The sequence below is a fragment of the Chaetodon auriga genome, chromosome 21 (genome assembly GCF_051107435.1).
Source record: "Chaetodon auriga isolate fChaAug3 chromosome 21, fChaAug3.hap1, whole genome shotgun sequence".
In the NCBI taxonomy this organism is placed as follows: domain Eukaryota; kingdom Metazoa; phylum Chordata; class Actinopteri; order Chaetodontiformes; family Chaetodontidae; genus Chaetodon; species Chaetodon auriga.
In genome coordinates this window covers 12,699,220-12,721,032 of record NC_135094.1, presented here as the reverse complement: position 1 = coordinate 12,721,032, position 21,813 = coordinate 12,699,220, and the positions used below count along the sequence as shown (strand labels likewise).

At 44.5% G+C, this 21,813-nt stretch overlaps 1 protein-coding gene across 1 annotated transcript in view; it reads left to right on the top strand.

Annotated features, from left to right (window-relative positions):
* The first annotated feature begins 17,221 nt into the window (after nt 1–17,221).
* The window catches only part of zfhx4 (zinc finger homeobox 4), an 81,825-nt gene continuing 77,233 nt past the window's right edge, over nt 17,222–21,813 (top strand). Inside the window, exon 1 of the mRNA XM_076761082.1 lies at nt 17,222–17,356. The gene's annotated coding sequence lies outside the window, so the exon portion shown is untranslated. The remainder of the gene's footprint in view (nt 17,357–21,813) is intronic.

The following is a 21,813-nucleotide window of genomic DNA, read 5'->3' as shown; positions in this document are numbered from 1 at the left end:
CAGTCTTTTTATGTATGAGCCATTCTGGTCCAACTCCTCCTCCTCCACCACAGATGTAAACGCGCTGCCAGATGCATTGATTAGCCCCAGCACCTATCAGATCTGACCAGCAGAGATGGATCAGAGCCGGACCTCATACAGCTTGGCCACGCTAGCAGCAGCTGTCCTATCTGATCACGGCCTATACGCTCTATAATATATTCTATAATATCACATGACTGTGCATTTTATTTGCCTGCGGCTAAGCTTGGCAGCAACGAGCCGAAAAGTAAAGGTCAAAAGGTTGAAGGTTTCCAGGGCCTTCTGCATGTTTCATGAATGCTGCACACATGACGCCTATTGAAATTACGCCGTGGAAATCCGAGCATGTGTCGAAAATCTTTTTTCAAAACGATTCCCGGTGATGCAGGAGCAGCGGCGGCACGCGGACGAGTGCCAGAGAGGCTGTCGGAGTCTGTTTTAGGCTGAGCCGGGCCTCTGACGCCAGCTGTCCCTGTTGTTAGAGCGTAATGGACGTGTCACCCGTGAGGAAAGGCTGCTGGCTGCTTGGGTCACCATGCCCTTCAGCACATGACACACACGTCAGCGATGTGACAGGAACATGCAAAAAGCATACAGACACCATGGCAACGGGATCCGTCTATGTGTGCGCGCATGTGTGTGCGCGTATTGATCCGACGTGTTTTCTAAACTGTATTATTGACCTAAATGTTGCTTCTATCATCTAATCTGTTCTAGCCGAGGTGTAATTTTATGAGGAATTTAGAGACACTTGTTAGTTTCGCTTAAGAAATTGTCGGCTGATGGGAATTTATTGCCGCGATTCAGATGGATTGCTTTCATAAAATCTGATGTTGCATTGAGGGAGCCAAATATAGTAAGTGTTCCAGTAACCGTATGATGCCTCAGCACACACATATGCACACCCACACCCACACCCGCCCACCCATGCACACACATAAACATACGACAAACACTTTCACATATACAGACGCACACGCACTAACACTTGTTATCGATCTACAGCTTAGCTCATGCCAGCAGGTAGTCCAACTCACCGGTTATTCTGAGGAATTGCTCTCAGTAACTCTATCCACACACACACGCACACGCATGCATGCACGCACACGTACGCACACACACACACACACGTACACAAACACTACATGATTGTTTCCAGTGGTTAAATCTACACAATTTGTGCACAACCAACTCTTAAGACACCATCACCTCCTCTTCACAGATCAAGGGCTGAGTTTGTCAATACCGCACACGCACACGCACACACACACACACACACACACACACACACACACACACACACACAAACACACACACACACGCTTGCAGCCTTATAACTGAACCATGTTTAATACCATGAGAGTATAAAGTTGAATACTGTTGCATAGTTAGAACAAAATCCTTTATCCTGTCCTCTCATCCCTCCCCTTCCTCCTCTAAATATTGCTTTTCCTCCTTCTCTGTCATAGTCATGCTTTTTGAATTCTCTTTACAGCCGATAACACAGTTTGGAGTGTAAAGGATAAGGGATTAAAGCATTGTGTGCATGTATGAATGGCTTGGGCGTGCTCGTGTGCATGTGCATGTCATGTTTGTTGTGATCCCAAACGGCCGGGGCCCTGCCTCCGCCGCCGTGTCCCTTTTTGAATCTAATTTGAAAACAAGTAAGAGGAACACAAAGTTCAGTTTATAAAAGCGACGCTTGGTACAATGGAATGTTTCTCATTAAAGTCAATCAGCCAGTAGACAACAAAAGAACCTTTCATTGAAGAATATGAAGTGAAAATAAAAAACAGGGCACTGCTTTAGCTGGCACCGCTCTCCTTGTAATATGTTATGTGTGCAGCCTCCTCCTCCTCTCCCAAAATCGGCCTCTCTTGTTTGAAACGGATCGAATTAAGATGTTCAAGGATTTTTTTTTTTTTGCTCCTTCCCGCTCTTCTGAAAGGTCATAAGTCTAATGTAATTATAGCACATAACTGCGGTAAGGGAAACACATGCCAGGGGATGATATGAACATACAAGCTGTAAACTGCAACTTTCTTTTCGCTAAGCAGAATGTTGCTTTTTTATGACTGAATCAATATCTTTAACTAAGGCTTGTAAAGCAGCCCAGTTAGAGACTTTATTTAGGCTTACCTCTGCCTGACCTCCTCAAACTCCGCCTTGACTTTCCCTGCATGAGAACAGCAGGAAACCTTGCATAAGAACCAGGACGCATTACGTACTGTACATATGAAATTGCCCCAATGGGGTGGATTTTCAAATGGACATTTATTAAATTTATCGTGATGTATATACTGTTTCTTGATGTGATTATGCTCCAGACTCGGCTAAATGGTTTCTCTTTTCCACTTTCGCATTTGAAAAAGCTATTCAAAGTGTATGTGATGTGTCATTTAAAATATTAAAAGCAAGTCAGGCATTTGAGATTTACTAAATGTTAAACGGAAAATAATATAAAACTGATTAAAATTAATTTTGCACACAAAAAGTTTCATTAGAAATAATCTGAGGAGGTTGTTAGGCAGTTTGTGGTCTTATGTTGCAAAGCCTATTAAAACATTCTTAAGGAAATAGGAAAGTGGGGCGAACTGAGGGTGAAAGTAAAGAAAGTTAGAAAAAGATAAATGCAGAATAAAGACGGACGGTAAAGTGAAAGCGAGAGCCCACAGTAGGTTGCGGGATAAGGTTCTCACCCTACAGAATTAAATTATTTTCAAATATAGCTTATGCATTTCACATGGCCTGAATCAGAGCCAACTCTGCTTCTCTGCCTCTCTGCGGGAGACTCTTGATGGAATCTCAATGGCCGAGCTAGGATTACCAGAAAGCTAATGTGCCAGCATGTTTACTACCAGCTGACCCTTATTGACCATCCAAGATATTCTCACACAATGATTATATAAGGTGTGAGTGATTTTATGAGTTTTTATCTGAAAAACATTGCAGTGGATTTGTGTTTTTCCGGGCGACGGACCCACAGAATTTGGAATCTGAAGGGAAATTCAGTGATAACCAAACTGGAATACAGAAACTGGGAATTCATTTTTATTGAAGGGCGCCTCAGATGTATTTTTCATAACCCAATTAACTAAAGGTTCATTTGTTTGCATGAATATTCATGAATATTTTGAATGGAAGTTTCTTCAGTTTGTGTCTCTTTTTTTTTTAATCATTTGAATAATAATTTGTCACAACTAAACAGGGATGAAAAGCTAAACTTGAAGGGTTTTTTTTTTCCCCTTTCCCAGTGGAGTTTTACTGATTTTTCTGCAGCAGTTGTCCATCACTTTCTTTTGCAGTGCAGACAGGCTAGCCAGGCTTCCATAAACCGGCCTGCAGATACCTTCAGCTAGCTCTGTCGTCATGTGACCCTTGCCTTGCAGGTCGTAGCGGTCCATCAACAGTGCGAGGCTCTGCTCGTGGAGAAGAGCTCGACGGTGTCGGCAAGACTGACAGACCTCCCAGAAAACCATGCCATGTATCTGCTGGAAGTTAACTCGGGCTCTTTGCTCTTCTTTCTCTTTCCCTCAGCGTTCCCCCTGCACTTCTACCCTCACCCGTCACCCCGTTCAGCTGACAACCGCGGCATCGCAGCCTCTTCAGAAATGTGACAAATTTGACTTCATTTACAATCAGGTAATGTCTTTCATCAAAACACACAGAAGCATTTTATATAAACACCCCTTTATTTTTCCACCTCTTGACTTCAGTGTCAAGTGTCTGAGTAATTTCACGTCTTGAGATCCCGTTCTGGTCTTTTCTGCGTGCTGAGGTCGGCTGTGATTTCTTCTCCAGCCAAGACAAAAATAAAGGCAAAAGAAAAGCAAAACTTCTAATGATTATAATAATCAGCACATTGACTAACCAACAAAGAAACAGGTGTGTGTGCGTGCGTTCGTGTGTGTAGGAGGATGGAGGTGGCAGTGTGAGCATGCTCTCTCTGCTATTTGCTCGACTGGTAATCAGCCAAACACGCTACAAGTCTCCTGCTATGATTTGCCCCCCGGTGTGCCTCCAGTCTGAACGCCTGTGAGTAAGTTAGTGTTTCTCTATGCCGATGTGTGCATGTATTTATGTAGTATATATACAGTATATATGTCTGCTCCTGTCAGTGTGTGTGCATGGGACTATGTGTGAGTGTACGGTATGTCCATATGTGTTTGTGCATCTCAGGATTTATATTTGTTTCCTGTGCCGTCCCCCCGCTGAGGGGTATACCCTGACTGAGGTTTACAGCTCGTGTGTGCGCGCATGTGTGTGTGTGTGTACGCAGTCTTACATGTTCACAGATGTGTGTATTTGCCGGATGGGAATACAACTCCTAGGACATTTAATCTAGGGAGAATTTCACGCTAGTTACTGCTTGTCATCAAACGTTTCTAGCGTAAAATACTGCAGCGATCTTTTATTGGCGGATGTTCGGGACGAATTCACTGTCAGACCCCTGAGTGCCCCGCTGCCCTCCAGATAGACTGAAAGTGTGTGTATAAGTGTGTGTGTGTGAGACAGAGACAGGGAGAGGAAGAAAGAAGAAGACACAAGACGATTTTGATGCTTTTCAGTCCAGACAAATAAATCAGAATCTTGAGAGTTTACATGTGTTTGTGAGAGTTTAAAGTGCAAATTCAAACTTCGTAATGAGACATGAAAGCCTCTTTTCTGCACACACACACACACACACACACACACACACACACACACACACACACACACACACACACACACACACACACACACGATCCGATCCCAAGCTTAGGGGAAGACCGATCCAGTGTATCTACAGTCGTATGTGTTCACTTAGCAAGCCACAGCTGCTAGCACCATTACTATGATTTCCTGTGTGTGTATGTCTATCTGCCCCCTCAACACACACACATCTAAGGGTCCTATCCAAATGGGTTTTAACAGGACACATATTTTACACCCGCTTGAGTCGCTCTGATGTTCAGGTGCTTCACTGTAAAATGTGACCCAGGTTGTCTTCTAATGCATATCGCAGCCTGAAAAATAAAAAAAAGACACTCTCCCTCCACCCCTTCTAAAAAACAAAGGAAGGAACTCGTAACCTTAACTTTAAACGTCTGAGTAATAGCTTTTTTGTGTCTCTTTATTACAAGCTTTCAGTATTTAAGCGGGCAGTGAAAAACAAAGCACACATTTGTTTAATAGAATAATCCTTCCTGTGTTTAAGATGACTCCAAAGCTTTCAAATTTGAGCCTTAATGTTTCGACAAGCTGTTCAATCAGTTGTTTTTTGAGGACATCGCAAATGGCAGGCTGCCTCTGAAATACGTTTGCTTGTTTTACCTGACCCACTTTTCCTTCACTGTGTGTTTATGCGTGTGTATGTGTGTGTGTGTGTGTGTGTATGTGTGTGTGTATATGTGTGTGTGCGCGCGCTGTCCCTCTTTGCTCAGAAGGTTGTAAATGTAATCTTAGACACATGTTACTTCGGCTGATGTTTTTCAGATTGATGTCAGTTGCGATTAGCATATCTCCTGCCAAGACACAGGAGTGCTCTTTAGAGCCTGGCCTCATACACACACACGCTCACACACACACACATACACACACATGTGCGCAAACCGTTGGGTAAACATAGCTCAGCTGCCATTTTGAATGATTGCACGATGATTATTTGATGCAGTGATTTATTTTGAACGCAGCCTGTAAGTAAACTGAGGCAGGAAAGGATGAGAAATCTGACTGACAAGCTCCAAAACAAAATTCTACCCCAAGACAGTCTCCTGACACCCCTTTCCCAGCAACATATTATTACATCCTGGCCCCAAAAAACGCATTTTAACACTCCCTGGCCTCCAACTTTAATGTCACCCTGTCTGTTTCTTAAAATTCTGTCTGCAGAGTGCAGCCATGTAAATGCAGCTGTGACCAACACACTCCACGCCGAAACTGTTTCATTTACATTCATCTTGTGCTTGGGAATGGAGAATTCCTCCTCCAATGTAAGACAGCGGGGGAACTGTGCAAAACGAATTTCTCGCCATCTCTGGAGAGCGAACGATATAGGGATTCAGAACACACCCTTCAGACAATGGAAGAGGAGGGGGCCTTATTTTCTTCTCTCTCCCCTCTTTCCCCTGTCTCTCTCCACACCTCCCTGACCCTGCTTCCCCTCAACCTGCCCAGCAGAGTGAGAGAGTACGTGTAGCACCAACAGGGGGTGGGGGGGGAAAGGAGAGAGACAGAAAGAAAGTCAGATAAAAGTAGTTAAAAGAAGGAGGAGGAGGAGGAGGAGGAGGAGGGGATGGGGGGTGCGAAGAAACAACAGGAGAGTGACTGACCAAATATACCCAGCGACAGAGCGAGAGAGGGAGACGGACGCAGAGAGGGAAGGAGAGAGGGGGGGAGAGAAGATGAGAATATATATGCGGTGGCCAGTGTTGTGAGACAAGGCAGGTTGCTGTCACTTTAAAAATGACTGTAATAAAAGTGACCGTCGGAAGATGGATCTGGTGATTTTGGCTTGCTAATCAGTCATCTGTGAAGAGGACCACAGCCCAGATTCAGCGGCCGCCTGACACCTCTTGATTGATGCCTGCGCCCGATAAAAAAGGCCCATTAACTGTCCTCCTATTAAACTGGGTGAAATGGCAAAAAAATGCTCCTCTCTCCCACTCTGCTCCTCTAATCTCTCTTTCATTTAAACCCTATATCCTTTTATATTTTCTGCCCCCCCCCCCCCTTTTTTTTCTTATCAGCCCTCTCTGCACTGTTAAGGTGGTCTGTTCTTCTCACAGTTATTATTGAGATAGTGGGAGAGATGCTAATCGGCGAGGCCTGCTCGTGTTTTGCGTGTGTATACTTGTTCACGTTGGCACCGGATGTCACATACTGTACTTGAGTGCAGTCCTTGCACTCAAATCAATAGATCAATAGGTGGCCGAAACACAGAACTAGTCACAGCCTTGGCCTTTGCCTGCTGTCAGGAATTCTCGTTAAGTATGCAAATGAGGCTACGTAATGAGTGGTGTCAGGAAGTGTGCGACTCCAAGCCTTCTTTTAGCCTCGTGACATGCGTCAGAAAAAATAATGACCTGGCAGCTGAATCTCATATCTCCTCATCTCTCCTTCTCTCTCTTAGACACACACACAAACACACACACACACACACAAAGATTGCCTGCAATAATAATAACCCCACAGACGACAGCGTCAGCCCCCTCCCTCCCATCCCCTCACCCCCTCCACCCCCCCCACATACAATCAAACAAAGCCTCTCTCTTACCTTGCGCATGACCAATCCTTCCATCTCTCCCTCTTTTTTTTTCCTCCACCATCCTATCTATGCATGCTCTTCCCTTTCTTGAAACCCAACCACACCTAACAGCAACACCTTGCACTCTCCCGGCCATCCCACAGCCTACAGCGCGGCACTCACACCCCCAATAAATACAGCCCTGGTCTGCCGTTTTCCCATCTATCCCTTTTTCTCTGCCCCAGTCTCTTTCCCCTCTCTCTCTCCCTCTCTCTCCCTTTCTCTCTCTCCCTCTGTCTTTCCCTCTCCCCTCACTCCTGGCTGGTGCTGGTGAAATATCAGGGCAAACGGATTCCAGCTTTTTTCTCTGGCTCAGAGGGGTTGTTCTGTGCGATTTGGCCCTGGGGTGCATTTCAGCGCTTCTGATGTGAGAGAGGGGGCGAGAGAGAGAGAGAGAGAGACAGAGAGACAGAGAGAGGGCAATGGAGAGAAAGAGAAAGGAAGCATGAGAGAGAGAGAGAGAGAGAGAGAGAGAAAGAAGGCAATGCCAGGGTTTATCCTTTCTTTCGAAGGGGCAGTCAGTGGTTTTAAAACGGCAGGCTTTTGGACCGGCGTTGAACCAGCAACTTGAGGTGTGCATGCTCTTCGTAGCTCACAGAGGCCTTGAGGTGATCTCCATACATAATCAGGGCAATCCACCTCCATGACAGGTGTGCGGCCATCTTGGAATCTCTGTGAGCCAGTGGACTTGAGCACAGTGTCCGTACGCTGGTGCAAATACAAAAAAAGATGAGCGACTACAGCGCAGCCCTGTTACGGTTCGAAATGAATTGATAAAAAAAATGTCTCTATTTTACACTATATATTTTTTCATAATCAAAAGTGTCTGGTATTTTGATTTAATTAGATTTTTGCACTGAGCTGCTACAGGACACATGCACCAAGATAATGACATATGCTTAAAATATTTACCTGCATAATTCATTTAAGTCTCTGAAAATAAGAATTCAGTATCACCTTTGGTGGAGCACAAAAACTGCGTATTCATCAGAACAAACTGGACAGAATATTTTAGTGTCCCTTAAATCATTCTCTCCATATTTACCCACTTTCACAGTGAAGTAAAAATGCATCTGGTATTTTTACTTTTCAGGCCAGTCAAGTCTTCAAAATATGTTTTTTTGTTTTTTTTTTAAAGCACATGATTTTGCAGTCAAATTCATTTTGGAATTTCCACAGCTGATTGTGTTTTACCTCCTCTTTTGTGTGTCCATGCACATGTGTTGTTTGCACAACTTCATGCATGAGTGTGTGTGTGTGTGTGTGTGTGTGTGTGTGTGTTTGTGTGTTTATGTTTCCTAATCTCACATCTCACTGTGGGGCGTTCTAAAAGGATTTGTCATTCTCAGCTCAGTTGGGCTGATTGTGAATTAAATGTATTTTTAGGCACCTTTTTTCCGTCCCTTTGTGAACCCAGTTAGAATTGAGGTCAGGACACACAAACAGACATACACACACACACACACACACACACACACACACACACACACACACACACACACAAACACACACAAATGCACACACCATCTCAGAGAAAGACACATAGCTTTCAGAACAAATCACTGTTGAACTACCCTGTGTGGAATGATTCTGACATTTTGTTTGGGAGAAATAGCATTTAATTGAAGGGAGGGGCGATACGGATGGCAGTTATGCAACCAAGGGAAAATGTCTACATTTCAACCCAAATTGAAAACATAACAGAGTTTGTGTTTGTGTGTGCCTTTGTGTCTATGTGTGTGTGTTGAGGGGCTGCTTGCACCATTTCACTGTTATCCTCTGTTTGCTTGCTTATTTGATTATGAATTAGTTCAAGTTATGAGGTTTATTCCATAAGAACAATATTGACTTTGCATTATAGTACAGAGTAATCTCTCTCTCTCTCTCTCTCTCTCTCTCTCTCTCTCTCTCTCTCTCTCTCTCTCTCTCTAAAATCTATTTATCTGTTTATGGTGTTTGTGCTAAATTTGCAGGTATGAAATTGAGCGAGGAAGTGCAAAGCTCTCACATTTGCATATATTTCCTTTTGTACTAATTATTTTTTTATGAAACATAATGAGCAGTTAATAATGGAAATTAAAGATAAATTCATTAGATTTTTTAATATGCAAGAACAGAAAAAAATTAGGCTCTTTTACTCTTATTAACTGAAGTTCTGCAAGCTTTCAAAATAATTATTGACCTCTGCTGGTTTATTTTCCTGTAATAATAAAATTATATCGTGAAACCATGTTGATCCCCGCAGGGAAAATCTTCCGTCTTTCGCCCCCAACAGAGTAAGGTCAGAGGTCAGACTCACCCTCAGAACAGGCATCTGGAGCTGGAAGGGACTCTGTGTTTTGCTCAATGACACTTCGGCATGGTAGTTGCTTGCAGAAATGGCTGCTTGAACCCCGGTCAGCCGGTTTAATGATGGTCACTAGGAAAGGAGGCTGAAGAGCCCTCATAAGGACTCCTCTAATGCAGTGAAGAAGCCAACAAGCATCTTTCAGGGTCACTGCACACCTCAGAAAAAATGACGCCTCTCTCTCTTTCCCTCCCACCCTCCCTCTCTTTCTTTCTTTATTCTCCCTTTCGCTCCAAGCGTTGCCAATTTGTCTCAGCCGCATCCGCTAATCCGTGCGCATTTACGCATTGGTCATTGCTCCTCCGGTTGACTTGGTTGGCTTGATAGATGATGGCGTCCAGGCAGGAGACTGACTGACTGACTGTACAAGCTTACAGCTGACAACAGTGTCGGGTGGTAGCTCAGCTTTGAAGCGTGCTGCAACACATATGAGTGATGAAAAGAATATATATGTCTTTTTTTTGTCCAACTATGACAATTAATAATTAAAACAATAAATCAGTAATTTTTTTGCTATGCCAAATGGTGTGATTATTTCATTGAACATAATGACATAGCCTCATTTTAAATGAAACATCAAATTAAGAGGAATTCAAATATTCTAATCACAAATAAAGGTGCTGCTGAGGAGTAGAAGGCTCTGGTAATATTACTTTTAAGCCAAGGGTAACGTTACTCTTTGAGTAACACACCCAGCAGTGGCTATGAGACGCCCCTGTGTTTCTCCTTTTTCCCCTGGATTTCGAGGTGTCAATCTGTTGCCATAGAACTGACTTCTCGGTACTGACCGGGTTATTTGCCGTGTTGGGATGGCCCACTGAGTGTCAGAGAAAAGGGGAGGGGGGGGGCTGGGGGGCCAGGGGGCAGCATGGATGGATGATGGGCTGGGAAGGTGGAGGGGTGACAGTCCCCAAGAGAGATTGAGAGTGGGGGCTCCTGGGGAGGACCTCTCGGACCACTAAATTGACATGTTCAAGCCCCTGGGTTGTCATGAAGAAAGCACTTTAATAAGACATGTGACAACATACAGTGTAGCAGTCTTACTTTCATGAGGCCATTAAATAGCAGGCCTCCTGTTAGATTTCCAATTCCTTTTTTATTGCTTTAATTGAACTTACATTTTATGAGAATTTATTTTTCTCACTGTTTACTGTTATTATTATTGTAATTATTATTGTTATTTATTCCTCACCATTTGCCTTTTTTTTTTTTTTTTTTACAATATATATTAATAGTATTATAGAAGATTTTATCAGTGCAGCATATTTAATTTAGTTTCCATTTATTCCTGCACTAAATATGCAAATTTTAGGCTAAATTTACACGTAAGAGTCATTCAAGTTATTTCGATCTGTCATTTTGATGCTGTCACTTCACGTCCTTTTCTTTACAGAGCATACAGGTACCATTGTTCCCATCCATAGCAGCTTTACAAGTCTATAAGTGTGTGTGGATCTGAGTGATAATCAATAGAATTTGGCGTTGAACGGGGCTGGAGGCGGGTAGGTGCGTGTTGTGTGCTGGGGCATCACGAGGAGGCCGCTCTGGGGGCTTTTTTATCCCTCTGTCCATATATGGAGGACACTCACTGGACGCGTGTCTATTAAAGAGGGATCAACAATGAAAAAGATCGGAGGAGCAAAGGGCCAAGTGGGAGGAGGGCAGCAGGGCGAGGTGAGGCTGAAAGGAAACAGCAGTGGTTTGGTGGTGTTGTGCGAGAGCGATGCACATGGGGAGTGGGGAGAGTGCGTGCGTGCGTGCGTGCGAGCGCGCTTTTATAGTGTTGATTTCCTCTCGCCAGCGACCGAAATGCGGGCGACGACGCCTGCCAAGTCACCCTTCTCCTCCTTCTCCTCCTGTCCTGCGCCTGCTCCTCCTTCTTGCTTGCCACAACACTTGTTCTTCCTCGGGAGCAATATCACGGCGGTCCCTGCCCCGCCTGCATCTGGGTAAAGACTTTACAGTCAGGGGCCATCGATTGCTCTTATCAAATAAACAGAGTGGCACCAGCGGCTGCACGGACCCACCACCCTGCACCTCCACCCCATCCTCCTTCCCCTGTCTCCTAATCTCAAGCCTCCCACCCCCCTAATTCCACCCCACCTCTTCCCCTGCCCGAGAGCCCTAGCAGCTGTGGTCCCATGTAAATTTTACATGATTGGCACCTCCTTATTTTACCCCCACCTGCCCTCCTTCCCCTGTTTCTTACCCCCCTTGATATCATGTTGCATATTAATGCACAGTTTATGCAATAGCTCATCTGACAGTGCGCACCGGCTATCATGTCCATGCTTTTCCCTGGGAATTTGCATACCTGATGAAAGTGCCCAAGTGCCTGATTGTTGCTCTGGTAGGTTATGTGATGCTGAAATATGATATTGTACGTAGAGACGGAGGAGGGGGTTGGGTTGGGGGTGCTGACTCTGTTCCCCTTGACCCTTGAAATGCAACGTAATCCCGCGTGGCCCCGTTTGATTAGGGCATTTTCCTGTCTAATTGTTGTCATCAGGACTTGCACTATCATCGTGCATCTGGAAGCACTTTGACATCTAAGTCTCAAACGTGGGGTTCAAGAATGCCCAAAGGTCCGCGAAGGCCGTGCCCCCCCCCCCCCCCACATCCCGCAAAACAAAGACTTGTTTAATTTTACCTGATTTCATTAACCTGAAATTATTCCAATTAGAGGACGGATGTCTGAACAAAGGTTTCACTTGTATCGCCATTGGTGTCACACTTCCAGCAGGTTTACATTGCAGTTCGAAATCAGTAACAACAAAAAGCCCATACTGGGGGTCCCAGGGACGAAATCCAATTAAATGGGGACCCGTGGCATAAGGTGTGTCCATTTGGGGGTCCTTGACATGAAAATGTTGAAGAAACCCTGATCTAAGTGACTGAGGCAAAGGGCTGCATTGACAGTCTTTGTTTCTTTTTTATCTTCCCTACCCCTCTACCCCCCCCACCCCCCCCCCCACCCCCCCCTCTCTCTCTCTCTCTTACTGTCTCTCTCTCTCTCTCTTTAAAAGGGAGCGGAAGAGTGGGCTGATACCGGTCTCATGTTGCGCATGGATTTTCGTTTATATAATCGATTGAAATGTCCCAATACATTGATTTTGGGTTCAGTGTTTTACAAACAAGCATTTATGGGTCTCGATTTTATGTTAGAGATGATTCCAGTGTGACACAGATGCGCAAAGAAGTCGGAGTTGTTGATTTTTAAATAAACGATCCAAATACAAACAAATAAATATCTATTGTTTCATGCATAAAAAATTACATAAAAACTGAGTCGGGATGGGGGAAAGCAAGGAAGAAGGGAAACGGGGTGAAAAAGACACAATATTGTGCTGCCTCTCTCCTTAATCAAATAAAGTGATGTAAAAAAACACACACACACACACATACACACACACACACACACACACACACACACACACAAAAGCATTTCCTTCCCTCTGAATTTCTCCTTGAATTATATGCCATCACTAGTGTGTGTGATTGCGGAATATTAAATTAAAGTGGGATAAGTCCGCACCGAGGCGGGCTGCGTCCAATCCGCAACTCATTTCCCCTGTTGTAGCACCGCATCACTGCGCTCCTCTCTTTTCAATGACAATGTGCCAAATCTGGGCATTTTGAAAACACTTTCCATATGCTATTATCGGATCGCTACTGAGCAAGAGAAAGACAGAAAAGAAGAAAAACGGAATGTTTTATACCAAAGGTACCGAGAGTCTACATTTTTATTTATCTTCTCTTTCAATGGCTTATTATACTTTATGCCTTTTGGGGATTTAAAAGAGGTAAGAGGAGGTAAATTTGAAGTTTTTATAACGATTGCATATTTATGGACCGTTGTTGGATGGCTTTAGGGCTGAGTGTGAAAACGTCGAGGTGGTTTATGTTGATCATATATAGGTAAAAACTTCTTTTTGTGTCACTGCTTTTACTACGTTTTCCTCCTTCATTGCTAAAGACTAAATTGTTTTTGCCCACTTTCTCCGTGGAGTATTTTGCCAGCAAACAAGTTGAAGAAACATTTATTTTTCTCAGACGTTCATTTCGCTGAAATCACAGAAATATTTGTCTTTTTCATGTCTTTGCAGTGAACTGATTTTTGCAACTCTGCACCTTAATTTAACACAGGTGACAACTTGCAAGTGACTGTTACATTTAGACGATTTCCATGTGTCAGATTTGTGGTCAAAATACATTTTTTTAATAATTGCACATATTTTGAAAGAGAGATTTTAAGTGCGTTTAAATTTGCCTTAATTATTCTGGAGTCTTGTATTGGTGTCATGCGTTGGAAGAGTTGCACTTAACTTCTGATTGTCTGTTTTATGGGCCTTTATGGAGCTTGTTTGTGCGTGTGTTTGCTGCACGAGAGTTGGCCAGTGGGTCACTGTGGCAGGCTGCGGGTCAGAGCTGTGGGCTTTTGCGTGTTTTTGCGTGTGTCCTGACGAGGCAGAGGGGTCAGCCATGCAACCCCATGAGGGCGCCGACGCATAGGACAAACAAGGTGCAAGTCTGTATGCACATCCAGAAAACACTGACCAGGTGACCGCTCGGAGAAAACATCAGGACGGGCTACAGAGGTAGCAAAATTATTTCCAAAAGAATTCTAACAGATAACATCAATCCGGTTTTCAGTTTGACTTCAGAGAATATATTGATGGACCAGCAGTGCTCCCATCCCATGGCATCTCCCGGTGTGTCAAGCCTTTATGGTAATATCTCCGGACGATTCAAAGTTATTGATCTACTAAAGATCACTTTGAGTGTTCAATACTACCTGTCACACGTCAAGTGGCAGCATTAGGAAATAAAACACAATGCCTTGAGTGTTTGATAATTACAGTATAATTAAAAGAGTTTAATTTCAGTCATCCTGCTCTATGAATCTGGTGATGCCACACAGATATTTCTTAGTAATTTATTTGCTTTAGAACACACAAATACTCGCACACTCTCGCGCACACGCACACACAGACACCCCCCTACACACACACAAACACACACACACACACACACACACACACACACACACACAGAGGGAGACATGCAGGCACACAGAGACACCAGACCGGAGTTTACAGATAAAAATCTATAATTAATTGAGGATGCTGCTGATATGGAAATGGGACGAAATATTAGTTAACGCGGTCTATTGTCAAGCGGTCCTCCGGAGAAAGAGCATCGTCTGCGGGGAGTGAGGGAGGGTGGAGACCGGGGGGATTTACAAAACGCAGGAGGTTAAGATAAGCGGTAGCCTGTATCACATCTCTAAATCCGCTTTGTAGCCTACTTTCGTCTTTTCCTCATTCAAAACAAATAAAATAACGAGCGCAACTCCGCTGAAAATGTCAGCAGCGCGCACAAATTTAATCTCTAGAAAGTGGACAATAAGTACATCCTTTCTCAGAAAAGAAGACGCTCGTGTGAAAAAAGAAAAATCACGGTGGTTTATGTCTACAAAAGTCCTCCGTTTAGGTGTGCAAAGTCGCAAATGAGAAATAGGTCCTCTCCATGCAGCTTTGGGAAGCTCGACGCACGGCGCCGGTGGACTTTTTGCGCGTCCGCTGCAGCAGCGGGTAGACTCGATTCTCCCAGCCGTCTGTGAGCGACGCCTCCCAAGGCTGACGGGCTAGAAAACCCCCCTGGAGGACAGGCAGGCAGCTGCAGCAGTAGCGGCAGCAGCAGGAGCCGTGGATCCGGGTGAAAAGTGACGCCTCTGTTCCTCACCTCGACCCACCCACCCCCTTTGTCAGAGACCTCTCTAAACCCAGAATAAACAGCCTCGGGTCGGGTCGGGCTCGGATCTCTTGGCTTCTTAAGGATCCAGTTGGTATGGGTGCAGTCCAGTCAATGTGGCTGCAAAGTAGACCAAGTAGTTCACTTGCCAGCAGCAGCCTTATCATCACATCCCAAGCCCCGGCTCATGCAGTTCAATTCACCCCCAGCTTCGATTTTTTCCATGAAGGCGAACAAGATCTCTTGATTTTCTCCCCGATTGAGACTGTGTAAAGTCTTCCCTCTGCCCAAAAGCCACTATTAAGAAACCGGGGGGAAAACACACAGTAAACGGTTTGCATTGAGAGGATATAGGGCCAACAGACCGATGCACTTAGTAAGGACACTAAATATAAACGCCAGTGAATGGAGCTTTGAATAGAGAGGGGGATTTTTGTGTGACCCAGTATTGGATTTTGCAGTTTGGCTCTATTGAACCCACACGGGGCCTCAGCGGTCCCGAAAGGGCAGTGATGACTTTCCAACATGTGGTGGATTACTGTGGTGCATCGTGGCTTTGATTTTAAAGCCTGAATGTTTATATGTACCATATTTGCAACAGATCAGACACGGTCTCCTCACTCCAAGAAAAAAATCAAAACAAAACAAAAAAAGAAGAAGAATATTATTAGAGGATACGATATAGGAAGCCAAAAACGGTGCATCCATGTGTAGCGTAAATTACTCACATGTGTGTGACTCCGTTTTGTGCTTAAATGATGTTGCCTGCAAAAATGCATTCTTCACTATGTGCAGGCCCGTTTTGATGCGCGGCACAAGACGGCTGTGTGGTTTGACTCTTCCCCTCAGGTGTTTTTTTTTTTCATTTTTTATGCACATTATTGATATTTTTAAAAAATCACAAAGTTCAGCTCTTTCATTCATTTGCATTAATTATTCCAAACCTCATAGAAACTCACACAAGTATTTTGACATTTCCCGGAATCCGCAAAGACTGTTAAATCTGCGCATCTTGGAAAAACTAATTCACCTGTAGTGTCACGATTTGATTGATCATGATAGAAATCAGCATCACGGGCAGAACACCATAATCTTAGATTAGTTCGGTCCAAAATAAAGGGAAAAAAGCGTGTGGCGGAGCATTCTGCGCTTCAGCACGGGAATATTCATCTGCAAAACTTGTTTTTGTAGACAAAGATGACTTCTAAGTACTTGTAAGTAATTCTGTGTCTAGGCTGTTTGGTGTGTAGGAAGCGGTTGTCCATTGTTCTACATGTGATTTGGCCCTTGGAGAGAAACCATACAAAAGGATTTTTCTGCGCGCATGGACCTGTGCGGCCGCCAGGGCTCCGTGTGCGCGTCATTTGCAATGTGGAGACTGTTGATCAACTCACTAATTACACTTCTCTCCTCTCTCTCCCTCCCTCTCCGTCTCTCTTTTGCTCCCTCCCTCTCTCTCTCTCTCTCTCTCTCTCTCTCTCTCTCTCTCTCTCTCTCTCTCTCTCCCATTCGCCCTCTCTCTCTCTCTGTCTCTCTACCCATTCCCAGAGTGCATATCGGGAAATAGACACACAAAGACATGCGCACTCAACTTAATCAGCCATTTTTTTAAACAGGGCTAAAACGATAATAATTAGCAGAATAAAGACATATCGGATTTTCATTTCCTTTCCTCCGTTTCCCGACCCCCGTCCACAAGAGAAACTGCGAGGCAGCCCGTCGACACGTCGTTTCGCCGCCACCGGAACCAAAATAAGGGATAGCTCTCTAAACGCTTGACATTTGTGGTTTTACCCCCTTTTCCCAATATAAAGTTGGAGGATTATTGTAATTTTCCCTGTTTTTCCACGTTTTGATTGTCCCAATTACGCAAGCCGCTGGATGTGACTGTTTTCTAAACCCAAGAGCAGAGAGAGAAGCGGAGGTGACGGCTTTGGAGGGGGAAGAAAGTAAGTTTTTTTTTCTTTTCCACCTCTCCCTTTAACTTTTATTGAGTAGTTTGGGGTGTGTGTTAAATTTAGGGGTCGGGTATCGATTATCTATCTCGCTGGTGGATCTTTGACATCGGGGCTGTTTGGATAACAGGTGCTGGGTGTTTTTAGTCCAGAATAAAGGCGGATATCGTGATGTTAGAGCAACTCCGGCGCTTTGGCTTCAATAAAGCGAGCGACTGACAGGGTCGGAGGCGTTCTTACGCATGTGTCCGTGCTATTACAGTAGGATATCACGTCCAGACCTGCCTTTTTGCAAAGTTTATGCGATTGTTACTGAGATTGTGCGGTGGACAGATTCACTGAACACCCCACGTAAGACAGAACGAGGCGAGCCGAGCGTTTCTCCGCTTTTGTGGCTTTGCAGTGCGGATGTGGTGTTGCCTTTCCAGGAGTCCGATCCCTCGGACATGTCCGCTCTCAGCTTGTTTCTAGTCGAGGGGTCCGGCTTGGTGCTTTCTCCCACTTCCCGACTCCTCGTTTCAGTCTCCAGCCATCAGATATTTCATCTGAAGAGATCATTTAGAGGCGCCGCAGCGCTCAAAGCCAGTTTTTAACACATCGGGTTTCATGCACCTTCCAGGCACTCGCGGCCGAAGTGACACGATCGGTCTCCCGACACGATCCCCTTTCGTGTGCACAAGTGTATGTGTTCGAAATAGTCGAAATAACACTTGCTTGTTACAATACTCATCACAAATCGTGCATTTGCTGGTTCACGGTCCACACATCTTTACCTGCTGCGCTTTTTAAGTAGTCTCACTTTACCGAGGCGTGGGTGGCTGCGCTGCCCAGGAGAGAGACCGATCGTTGGGCTACTGATAACACGGCGAGTCCCTCTAGAGCCAGCCAACTCCTGGGTCCCCTTTTTTTCTTTAGCACCGGCATTTGAAAGACCCGAATGTATCCAAAACTCATCCTCTATTGTTATATATACATATATGTATGAACACATTTTAAAATTCTGCCTTCCATCCATAAGATTCATTTCCACTTTCCGTCCCCATCCGCGTCGGTGGGTTCATAATTTCCTCATATAAATTGCCCCTCTCTTAATTCCCAGGGATGCGGGTTGCAACATCTTCTTTAAGTTGTCGATTAGTGCTGTTGTGTGTTAATTTAGAGGAGGCACAGCGCAGAGGCAGGGCTTCTCAGGTGTTTTTGCGCCCTGAACGCTGTTTTTTTGAGGTAGGTAGATAGACTTGGCTCGGATTGGGACGCGACAGTGACAGGGGGGACATCGATCGCACGGGAGGGGAGAAAAAAAAAACAGCAGGGCCAAGGGGCCAGTCAGTCTCCAACCCGGGTATGTAACGGTGTAGTGAGTGTGTGTGAGTGTGTGTGCGTGCGTGGAGAGACTGTATACGCTCCAACAGTGTGTAGGGTAGGCGACCTTTTTACAGGACTGTCTCTATTTATACACGGCTTTTCTGGCTTTTTCATATGGATTTCAGACCGTATTTATCCCCGAACACAGAGGCTTTTAAAGCAGTTTTTCCAAACGTGTTATACTTTCATTTTTGTTTGGATTAGTGAATGCGTGCAAGTTTTAATCCCATTTTTTTAATCAAAATACGAGATTTTCTGCAGAATCTTACACAGCAAAATAAGGCTCGTTATCTCTGCTTTAATAATAAGAATTTAATGAATTATTATTATGATTGTTTTGTTATTATTATTACAATTATTATTATTATTACAATATGTGAAGATGTAGGCTGACATTTAAATTTAAAAACTAAATTTAAGAAAAAGATTTGTGTTTTCTGGCAATTAAATGTTAACCTAAATCAGATCAATTTTATAGATTGCTAAACAGTGAACACCGATGTTTTTTGGACAGGATGGGGCTTCTCTCCAGTCAGACGATTTAATTGCAAGTGCACAAAATCCTACATTTCATTACGCAAATACAGCCCAGGCCTGATAATAAAAAAAATCAAAAAAACGTGAAATTATGAGAGGAGATGCTCCTGTCTAATTGCAGTGAATTTCATCAGTTAATGATGGTATTGTCTCACTCTATAATAACAGAATCGCTGTCTTATTTTTCTTGTTTTGCAAATGAGAGAATTTTTAAGATTTCTGTTTGTAGAAACCCGGGCCACTTGTTTTTGTTTTTCAGTGCGGGGTGTCTTAGTGCTATCAAAGGCTGGGTGTGTATATCTCTGCGTGTTAGTTAAGCAGCTTGCAATGTTCATTTTACCCGTAGCAGAAGAGGGGAGGGATAAAAAAAACATATAGTGTGAGAGATGGGCAGACAGCCCTGGGAGGACAATAGCTGTTGGCTTGGAAATGCTTCTTGATTATTAAAATCTAATGCATTTTCAGCATTGCAGCCTTCATTAAGGGTGCGGATGGGGGGGGGGGGGGGTGAGAGAGGGATGAGAGGGTACTGGGAGGAGGAGAGGATGGGAGAGGGAGAGAGAGACAGGGGCTGAGTCTGTCCTATAACTCCTGGGCCCAAGACACATGCAGCTAGAAGATTGGCTCGGGCCTCTCCTAGGGGTCGACAATGTGTCATTTCCACCCGGCTAGATTGCCCTCTGCCTATCTGATATTAATGTGCAAATCAATATTTCAGGGATTAAATTTCCCTTCTTCATTTTTTATGGTTTCTACCTCAATAAGTCTCCCGTCTAATAGAGGAGGCTGGATGATTTAGAAGCCTTTGCTGCAGAAAGAGAGAGAGAGAGAGAGAAAGAAATAGAGAGGAGCTTTGCAACAAGGCTATCGCTGCATTTTAATGTTCTTCTTCGTGGATCCCCCATAGGCCCTTAGTAAGGACGGCTATATCGCTGCTTTACAGTGTAAAGACAGCCAATTTGGCTAAAAAGGCAGAAAGGGAAAATATGAGTCCGGTTGAATACTTAAGACGCTGTGGTAATCCGAGTAGCAGGTATTAGCGAAGGGGAGCTCCCCCCGCCTCAAAGACACACACACACACACACGCACACAGAGCTACATCCAAACCTGCATTACCAGCCGTCATGCTTGAGTGAACAGTATAGCTTACTACACGCCGGACTGCTATAACAATATATTTTTTTCCTCTTCTCTTTCTCCTCCACTTTTTCGCCCCCTTTTTTTTTTGCATAGGAGCACATCGACATCCATTGGAGAGATTTACGCTCCTGCGTAATAACATCTGGCGTATGTGTGTGATAGAAATGAATCACTCTGACACAATGACCTGTGTATGATTATTGGGCAAGGGAGGAGCGTATTACCATAGTCATAATGCTGCATCTCATTGAGAGTCAACTAAATGAGCTTGGACCCTTTGACTCCCCATAGACATTCATTAAGGGACAGTGCACACAGAGGCGTCTGTCTGCCAATAGGTGTGTGTCTGTGCATGTGTGTTTATTTAATCCTCCTTCCTGTACCATCTGGTGCGTGTGTACGTGCGTGTCCAGCAGCAGCAGCCCAGTGTGAATCCCCCCCCCCCTCCCCAACTCAACCCCCAGTTCCCCCCCACCATTCAGCTTTAGCAGCAGAGCAGAGTAGACTGTTTTAACATACCCTTGATAGGGAGAGTGTCAGCGAGTGAAAACACGAAAAGAGAGGGAGAAAGAGACAGAGGAAGAGGCACAAAAGAGCTCTAATTGTAGCACGACCGCTTGGCTTCCTCCCTGATTCACGGCCATTACGATGTGAAAAGCACAACCGCCTGTCCTCCATTATCAAAACGGCAGGCCTACACACACTCTCACATCCATACACGCATACTCACTGGGGGGAATCATGTAGATTTTTTGTCTCTTATCTACGGCTTGAATAACTGCTATCATTCTGGTCGCCAGCTTTGAGGAGATTCAATATTGAACATATCCAGCGTTCTCCTCACACAAATGATGGGTGGTTGAATTTACAAAGTCAAAAAAAGCCCCTTCATTTTAAGGTTGGAAAGCTGGAGCAGTGCAGCTACAATCCCAGCCAGAGACATCCACACAAAAGCAATGTTTTGCACCAATCGTATTTGACTCTGACGGGTCAAGTTGTCTTTTTCCGATTCTCGCTCACACACTTCTTCCTTAGGTTTTTCAGATAGTGTTTTACGCAACATGTATTATGCAACTGTTCAAACGAGTAGTTTTTGATGCAAAGAGCTACAGCTAAATGTTTTAGATAGATCAAGGTGTGATATTCTCTGAGGTTATGTAGTGTGTGTGCGTGTGTGTGTGTGTGTGAGAGAGAGAGAGAGAGAGAGAGAGGGGTGACGGTCTGCAGTCATAGTGTCAGGGTCTCCTGGCTCAGCGAGGCCTGTAGGGGGAGAAGCTAAGAAGTCCACAGCAGCTCAGCATTATGTCTCAGAGAGGGGGGCTTCCTTTGTCAGCCCTGGGGCACCACCGCTAACACACACTTTCTCTCTATCACACACACTGAGCGAGAGGCGGAGGAGGGTTAAAGAC